The sequence below is a fragment of the Papio anubis genome, chromosome 6, assembly GCF_008728515.1.
Source record: "Papio anubis isolate 15944 chromosome 6, Panubis1.0, whole genome shotgun sequence".
Classification (NCBI taxonomy): Eukaryota; Metazoa; Chordata; class Mammalia; order Primates; family Cercopithecidae; genus Papio; species Papio anubis.
The window spans coordinates 131,057,776-131,067,436 of NC_044981.1; the positions used below are offsets into that span (position 1 = coordinate 131,057,776).

Consider the following 9,661-nt stretch of genomic DNA (forward strand, 5'->3'; position numbering starts at 1 on the left):
CCAGCTACTCAGCCAAACTAATTTTGTGCTTTTTGTAGAGATGGGGTCTTTCTATGTTGCCCAGGCTGATCTCAAACTCCTGGGCTCAAGGAATCCTCCCTCCTCGGCCTCCCAAAGTGTTAGGACTACAGGTGCAAGCCACCACACCCGGCCTTGTCTTGTCCTTTTCTGTTTTAGTTGTCAATTTTATCCTTTCGGTTGGTTAGGATAAATTTCAGCATCATCTTCACTTCTCCTTCTCCTTCAATCCTTATATCCAACCCTTCAGCAAATCTGTGGCTCTCTTTTCAAAATACATACAGAATCTGACCACCTCTCACTCCAACTACTGAGGTCTGGATTGTCAGAACATTAAATGGTATTACGTCTTGCCTGGATTTTTGCAATAACCTCCTAAATGGCTTGCTTTCTTTTACATTTTCCCTCTTAACAGTCTATTCTCAATGTAGCTGATGCAGTGAGCCTGCTAAAAGCTGTCAGAGTGTGTCACTCCTCTGTTCAAGATGTTCCCACCTTCTTCCCTTCTGCCTCCCATTAAATTCAGAGTACAGTGGCCTGCGTGTCCCAAACAAGGCCTTATTTACATTCTGACTTTACCTCCTGCTCCTCTGTCTCTCACTCCCTCTACACTACCATTCTGGCCCCCTTGCTGGTCCTGGGACTTGCCAAGTACATTCCTGCTTCACAGCCTTTCCTCCCGCTGTTCTGCTTGCCTGGAAGAGCCAGAGACATGCTTGGCTCACTCCCTCCTCTCCTAAATGACCCCTTTTCAATGATGTTCGCCCTACATTTAGTAGGATGACCTCTTTCCACCCTCACTGCTCGGCTTCCTGATTCCTCTTAATTTGCTCTCCTTTTCCTTTTTCCCCTGGCACATGGCACCTGTTATCATGTATGTAATTTTATATAAAATTATATTGTTTCCTTATCTCTCTCTCCCACTAGAATCTAAGCTTCATAAGGGTGGGAAACTTTGTCTTCATTCACCGATGTATCCTAGGCACTTAGAACAGTTCTCAGCATATACCCTGTGCTCAAGAAATATTTTTGAAATAGATAAATGAAAGCTGGCAGGCAGGGTAGTGGAGTGGAGGAGTGCAGGCTTTGAGTAGGCAAACCTGAGTTCAAGTGCTTGCTTGGTACCCTTGAGTTGGGTGAGCTTAAGTGAGTTACTACATAATCTGAAGCCTCAGTTTCCCCAATGTAAAAATGTGAACAGTAGTGTCGTGAGAATTACACGTGAAGCACCTGGTGTGGCACAGGCTCTACAGGTGTAGTTATTATCTGTATCACAATATTTTATGTGAAATAGTTTTAAAAATGCTACATTTTTCAAACAACATTATATAAATCAGAAACATAGTTTTAATAGTTAAAAATTATTGCTCACTTTGCCACCCCAGGTACTACTCAAAATGTTAAAGATCATTCAAAGAAGCGGTTCTTCTGGATTCTTCTGTAGGAACTTCAGCAGTTCAGTTACTTACTAGAATAGAAAGCACCCACAGTTGAAACACACAATTCTCTAATAGCAGGGGCTCTTACATCATGAACACCTAAAGACAACAAAATGGTCTCATTAATAGTAGTCAAAATTAGAATAAGAAAGGCCCATTTCTTGGGGCAAATAGTATAATATTGGCAGATGACAGAGTGAAAACAGCAAAACATTCCATTTTGCTTTTCAGTTTTCTTTCAAGAAGAATGGACTTTAGCTGAAGAGTGGCAGAACAAACATCAGTGAGAGGATACAGAAGCGTTTGATGTTTGAGATTGTGGAGAGAAAGGGATGCTTCTCTAAACCACATGACTCCTACAAATTAAAGTGGTGGATACCCAGGGAAACTTCTCTTGCATCTCGAAGTCACCTCTAATTGCTTTTGAGAAGTGGCTCACGCCTGTAATCCCAGTAATTTGGGAGGCAGAGGTGGGCGGATCACTTGTAGCCAGGAGTTCAAGACCAGCCTGGACAACATGGTGAAACCCCCATATCTACTAAAAATACAAAAATTAGCCGGGCATGGTGGTGTGCGCCTATAAACCCAGCTACTCAGGAGGCTGAAACATGAGAATTGCTTGAACCCGGGAGGCAGAGTTGCAGTGAGCCGAGATCGCGCCACTGTACTCTAGCCTGGGCGACAGAGCAAGACCTTGTCTCAAAACAAAAAAGGAAGTGAATTGAGATATATTTGCTGAGAGGCAGATGATAGTGAGGTGGCTGTCATTAAGAGTTTCTAAAATAAATTGCACATGCTATAGGTTGGCTTTAAAACTGTTTAAACCACTCAGAGGGAGTAACAGGAACCCATGTAATTCATGAAGTCCAAATTTATTCATTCATCAAAAATCACTTACTGACTGACTACCATGTACCCAGCATTTAGTGGATGCCTCTTGCATGAAAACAAAAAACTTCCACCCTCATGAAAAATAACTGTATCCATTTTGGTAGCCAATAAATAAAGGCAATGCCATAGCCAGAGTACAGTCGTATCTCAGATAGCATTTGACAAAGGCTTTTGAAAGACACTGATAAAGTGGGTGACTTCACAACTGACTGAATGGCAGGTCCCTGACCAATGCATGGCAACACTTGTAGGAGACACTTCTGGCTTATATGGAGATCAGTAGTACAAAGAGTGAGCCAAGGAGGCAACTTTGGTTTGATATTGTATCAGTCCATCCTCTCACATCTATAAAGAAATACCTGAGATTGGGTAATTGATCAAGAAAAGAGGTTTAATTGGCTCATGGTTCTGCAGGCTGTAGAGAAAGCATGATGCTGGCATCTGTTTGGTTTCTGGGGAGGCCTCCAGAAAATTACAATCATGGCAGAGGGCAAAGACGGGAGCAGGCACTTCACATGGCCGGAGCAGGAAGAAGACAGAGAGAGGGGAGAGTTGCTACACAGTTTTTTGTTTTTTGGTTTTTTTAATTGCTGCTGTTGTTATTTTTGTTTTGAGATGGAGTTTCGCTCTTGTAGCCCAGGCTGGAGTGCAATGGCACGATCTCAGCTCACTGCAACCTCCGCCTCCTGTGTTCAAGCAATTCTCTCGCCTCAGCCTCCTGAGTAGCTGGGATTACAGGCATGCGCCACCGCGCCTGGCTAATTTTGTATTTTTAGTTGAGACAGGTTTTCTCCATGTTGGTCATGCTGGTCTCGAATTCCTGACCTCAGGTGATCCGCTCGCCTCTGCCTTGCAAAGTGCTGGGATTACAGGCATGAGCCACCACGCCCAACGATGATACACAGTTTTAAACAAAATGTGATAAGCGATAAGTGAGTTATCTCGTGATAACTCACTCATTCACTATCAAGAGAACAGCACCAGGAGGATGGTGCTAAACCATTCAGGAAGGACCACCCCCATGATCCAATCACCCTCAACAGGCCCCACCTCCAACACTGGGGATTACAATGCCACAGGAAATTTGGGTGGGGACACAGATCCAAGACATACCAGTTAGGTAAGAGAAGTCCTATTCAGAGAGGATATAGAAGCCATTCCATTCGGTGAAGGTCTCCTCAACTGGAGTATTGAATGCAGTTCCTAGAACCACAATTGAGATGAAAAGGAGTATAGTTAAGTTGAAGACAATGACAAAGATGCTGGGATGGGGTACAGAGACTGTCCTGGGAAGAGCAACTGAAAAGAAAACCCCAGGTGCTTACCCTGAGAGAAAAGATTTGGGGAGTACGTAATGGCTGCCTCGGTCTTAGAAATGGTGCTGTGGGGTGGAGTGGAATGGAAGGAAGTGGCTAGATATTTATTGAACATCTCTGAGTCAGGAACTCCTTGAGTATATTAATCCTCATATTTAATTTTATCCTCATATTTAGCTTTTGTTTGTTTGTTTTGTTTTTTTGAGATGGGGTTTCACTCTTTTGCCCAGGCTGGAGTGCAGTGGTACGATCTCCACTCACTGCAACCTCTGCCTCCTGGGTTGAAGCAGTTCTCCTGCCTCAGCCTCCTGAGTAGCTGGGACTACAGGCGTGCACCACCACGCCCAGCTGATTTTTGTATTTTTAGTAGAGACAGGGTTTTGTCATGTTGGCCAGGCTGGTCTTGAACTTCTGACCTCAGGTGATCCACCCGTCTCAGCCTCCCAAAGTGCTGGGATTACAGGCGTGAGCCACCACGTCCGGCCATATTTAGCTTTTAAATGCATGGTCTCTGATGCACACAAACACAAAACATCTCTCCCCAAAGCATGCCAGAAATACTGGCTCTGAATTATACTTTTGTATGAATTAATTCTTCGTGTTTGTAGAAGTTCTGAGCAGTTAAGGTCAGTCATGATTCAGAAGAGAAAAAACAAATAAGTACTCTATTCTTAAGAGCAAAAGTTTAACTAAGAGGCAGAGGTAGAGAGAAACCGCTCCCTGACATCACAGAGGACTTCGTCATCTGAAAGGGCACATAGGGCGCAGCCTAAAATGTCACTCATAGCTACCTAATCTCATCTAAAAGTACACTAATCACATAGTACAAGTCTGTGCAAAGGACGTAGGAGCTGATTTCATAAATGGGACCTTAGGACTTTAAAATGTCTGGTTCATTTTGGAAATGAGAAAAATTGGTATGTCTATGTGGGAAAGTCAGCTCAATTGCTCCAGTTCAGTAAACATTTCTGAATCGGGCTTCTATTCCTTTAAACGCCATGCTTACCTACAAATTAGTTTTGGTTTATACAGGCCCTCCTTAACAGCAATGTTCATGAAGAAAGGAATCCTTTCAGAGAGACCTCAGAAAATATATAAAAAGGTTCTTTGAAAGCTATCACATTTTGAAACTGACTTTTAATGAGTTGCTGCCAGCTGCAGTCAGCAGTTTAAGTAGATTCGATGACTTTTCTTTAATTTTAGTATTTAATAGTTCACTTTTTCTAATTATTCTTAAATAAATATTCCGAGCTTTCTGGTATTCTCTTTACAAGGAAGCTGCCAGCATAAGAGGCAGAATTCTTTTTGCCTGGTAGCTTTTTAAGCAGATTCTGCACATCTGAAGTTTTATGACTAAAGAGAGCCATAGATAAAAATGTAAGAAAACAGACCAAGAAAAAAGATGTCAAAAACATCACTTTATTAAACAGCTATTTTAAATATCATGTTTTGATTCCTTGAGGGTGAATATAGTGATAAATAATAGATAAAGAGTAAAAACAAACAAAAAATACCATGACAGAATAGAAAGGCACTGTGTTTTACTGAAAAAGTCACTGTCCAGATTACCCTGCTTTGGAGGCGGCTGGAAATGCAGAATCACATTCCCAAAGCGACGGATTCCAGTCATGGATGATCCAACTGGTCCTTCCTCCAGCTCTCAAACTGGAGTCAGGTCAGTCCTTAACTTCCTCAAGCCTGCTCTTCGCTAATGCTGCCTTTTATTAAATATTTATTATATGCCAGGCCTGGGTAAGCACTTTAAGTTCAAGATTGGACTTAATCCTCACCGTAGTCTCGTGAAGTGGGTATTATTTTTATTCCCATTTTACAAAGGCAAAGACTGAGGCTTAGAAATTCGGCCTAAGCCTGGTAAGTGGTGACTCAGTCCCAGAGCCCTAGTTCTTCACTGTTACATCAAAATGTTTCTCTTCGCCAACGTCCTTCCACTGAGGCCAGGGCCACCGATGCCTGAACTCAGTTAGTGATATTTTAACGAAAAGGAAAATGCCAGATAGGAAATGAATCGGTGGGCTCTACAATGTCTGGCCACTAAACCAGAGGAAACCCCTGCCAGGGGTAATAGTAAGTCACAGGTGTAAGATCAGGTCTTCCAGCTCATTCCCCAACAGCCAGGGCCGCAGGTTCAGCCTGGAAGAAGAGCTTCAGGCTGGACGAGGAAGCGTTGAGAGAGAGGAATCTTGTAGTTTTCTGTTATTTCCATTTGTAATTTTTGGATTTCTGGACTTTGAAAATCTGCCAGAAAATCCTGAGAACAGGCTTAGGAGCCCCTTTGGCAGCACCCCTAGGAGTTGTTAGCCAAAAGCTCCAAACTGCTATCCTGATCACTGAGACTTGTCTGTTGGGAGTAGCTCAAAGATATTCTTTCAGCCAAGATAATTAGTTTAGCAAAAGAGAGCCATTGTGGTTTAGAGAGCTCACCATTGATTACTAGGTCACGATAAGGGTTGTTCTCTCCTTTTCTCCCTCATGAGACCTTAGATAGTAGCGTACTTTCGACCTTGTGCAATAGATATCCTCTTTTCCATTGAGGATAATGTGGGCAGGAAGGGGAGGGAGGCAGGAAGAAGTAAATACCCATTGTACCACTTTTCAGCACTCGAGTTTACACCATCAGCCTGCACACAAGCCACAGGCATTTGCCCTTCTGTACAGTCAGCAGGAAAGCGTGACGTTCTTAAGGCAAGCTGTGGCCCTCTTGGAACGCAGAGACACTTTTTTGTCCAAATAATTTGATGACAAAAACTAGCCAAACCGATGAAGTTCCTTTTTAAGTATTTTCCTCCTTTCTTACCCTTAGGTATTCCATTCATAGTCATTGCTAGGAAATTTAGAAAATACAGGTAAGCAAAAAGAACACAGGTAAATTTAAACCACTCAAAATACCAAAATGAAGTCATTATCGTTAATAATTTTGTACAGATTCTTCCAAACTTATTCCATTCAAATATAAACAAACAAAAGTTACCTCTTTTTTAAAAAATAAAATTGAATCAAATTCTACCTATGGCTTTGTGACTTGCTTTTTACTTAACAACATATCAAAAACAATTTTTCATATAAAAATAGAAATTTCTCTTATTTTACTGCCCTATCAATTGCAAAACATGGTGCCCTCATGTATTAATCAGCCCACTATGTCCAACATTTAGATCATTCCTCACTTTTCACTATTACTTTAAGCAACATCACAACAAGTATCATTCACGCGTTTTTGAGCATTTGTCAATTATTACTTAAAGATAAATTGCCAAAGCTCAAGCCAGCTGGTTACTAAGGCTTTGAAACACTGCCCTGGTGAAAGATGGTATTCAGTAACAGTTTCACCAGTGATGTCGAAAGCACCACAAAGCCCTTCTAGAGGAGCAGAGCGAACCAATGAGCCCAAAAATAATCCCAGGACAAGGAAGAGGCAGTTTCACTGCTTCTCTAGGAGATCCCCGCACTGGGACTTTTACAATTCATGGATGATGATGCAAACAATTGTTACTCTGTTGCCCCCACCACAAACTTATAAAATGAGACAGTAACAGAGGGATTATTATCCCTGAAGACTGGAGTCCAGGGGTTTTCTGAGAACTCGTTGCTAGTACTAAGGAAGCAGCGTAAAAGCCAGCCTTGGGTATAAAAGCTTATCTACAGTTGTTGGTAAAAGCTGATGCTTCAGAGATGCAGAATTTATTAATCTAACACTCAAATTGCTCTTATGTGCAAGCCACTCTCCTAAGTATTTTATAAATTTTGGATTATTTAATTCTCATAACAACGCTATAATAAAGCGGATATCATTTTTAACCTCATCTTCACAAGAAGAGGTTAAGTTACTTGTTAGAGTTAGCTCTAGAGTCCATGTGTCTAACCACAAAGCAGCATTGCCCATCAGAGGATGTCCCTAATCCAACTAAGAGCATCCTCAACTACCCCTACATACATGGGGTAATAAATATTCAGCTTTCCAACCAAGCAGGAAGCACCACTGACTGGTATTGCCATAGTAAACACGATGAAAACCAAACTTTCCACACAAGAAGTCAGTTAATACCTAAAATACCTGGAATAAGTTTAGATAATACATTCCCTATACCTGGTTTAGCTCTAGTTTCATTTGCCACTTATTAATTTTAACGATTTATTTTCCTGGGAAGATCCAATTTTTTTCTCAATAAATCATAATTAGAGTATTTAAGATCTTAAACTTTTCAAAGCCCTTGACATCTCATTTATTCCCCTGAACAACCAATTTGGAAGGTACTGAGGCTTAGAAAGGCTGGGTGACTTGTTTGTGGTCACTTGGTTAGATAAATAACAGAGGCCAGATGTGAACATATGTCTTCTAACTGCTACTTTCCACTCCATCATAATCCACTTATCTCTGTAAGTTTGCAACAGGCATTGAAACCAAGCAGAATGTGAGAGAGCGTGCTGATATGTCAAAAAATATAGGTATGTAGGTAGACACACTACACACGCACACACACTCACACACTCACACCATAATGTTGCATGTATTTGGAATTCAACTGTCTGGTAAGCTCACCTTCCAGAATTCAAGACCAACTGATCTTTTTTTTCTCACTTCATTAATATCCTAAACATTTGTAGTATTTTTACCACAACTCATTTTTTACGTGATTGTCTCCCTCTCTGAGACTGTAAGCTCCCCCAAGGGGTACACCAAGACCTCATTGAGCCATGTCTGGTTCAATGTCTGGTATGTAGAAAGGATTCAGTAAATATTCATTGATTGAGTAAATAATGGGATGAATGAATACTTGCATCTAAGAAGGCAGCATAAAATGATTTGATACAACCAGTGTTCACAGCATGAAGCTCATAGGAGCTCCCTGTAGATTTGTTCTTAAACTCTACAACCACAAGTCTATTTATAGTTGGTTTTTATGGTACTAAGTAACTTGTTAGATGATTTCCAAATCAACCCGTGTTGATTTACTAGGGTTATTATAACAAAATATCACAGACTAAGTGGCTTAAAAAATAGAATTTTCTTTTCTCACAGTTCTGGAGGCTAGAAGTCCAAAATCAAGGTGTAGCAGGGCTGGTTTCTTCAGGAAGGAGCTGTCCCAGGCCTATCTCTTGGGTTGTAGATGACTATCTTCTCCCCGAGTCTGCAGGTCATCTTCCCTCTGTAATTGTGTCTGAATTCTCCCTTTTTATAAGGACACCAGTCATATAGGATTAGGGCTTATCCTAATGACCTCCTGTTAACTTAATTACCTCTGTAAAGACCCTACCTTCAAATACAGTCACATTCTGGGTATTGTGGTTAGGACTTCAAAATATGAATTTTGGGTGGAACGCAAGTCAGCCCATAACACCATCTCTGTAATGCAGGTGAGAAAAGTGACAAGCGGGGCTGGTATAGGCAGTCACACAACAGCAGAGAGAGAAGTGACATCCAACAACCCAGAACTAGAGGAGAGAACGGGGTGGGGTGTGGGTGACAGCGAGAACGCAATAAAGACCAATAACAAAATATTTTTTAAAATAAAGACCAGGCCAGCCGGGCGCGGTGGCTCAAGCCTGTAATCCCAGCACTTTGGGAGGCCGAGACGGGCGGATCACGAGGTCAGGAGATCGAGACCATCCTGGCTGACACGGTGAAACCCCGTCTCTACTAAAAAAATACAAAAAACTAGCCGGGCGAGGTGGCGGGCGCCTGTAGTCCCAGCTACTCGGGAGGCTGAGGCAGGAGAATGGCGGGAACCCGGGAGGCGGAGCATGCAGTGAGCTGAGATCCGGCCACTGCACTCCAGCCTGGGCGACAGAGCGAGACTCCGTCTCAAAAAAAATAATAAAAAATAAAAAAAATAAAATAAAAATAAAGACCAGGCCAGGCGCAGTGGCTCACGCTTGTAATCCCAGCACTTTGGGAGGCCGAGGCGGGTGGATCAATTGAGGCCAGGAGTTCAAGACCAGCCTGGCCAATGTGGTGAAGCCCCATTTCTACTAAAAATA

At 42.1% G+C, this 9,661-nt stretch overlaps 1 protein-coding gene across 1 annotated transcript in view; it reads right to left on the reverse strand.

Annotated features, from left to right (window-relative positions):
• Window positions 1–3,191: 3,191 nt before the first annotated feature.
• Window positions 3,192–9,661, reverse strand: part of ENPP3 (ectonucleotide pyrophosphatase/phosphodiesterase 3) — a 118,275-nt gene continuing 111,805 nt past the window's right edge. The window contains exon 27 of the transcript XR_002521773.2: window positions 3,192–3,551. The gene's annotated coding sequence lies outside the window, so the exon portion shown is untranslated. The remainder of the gene's footprint in view (window positions 3,552–9,661) is intronic.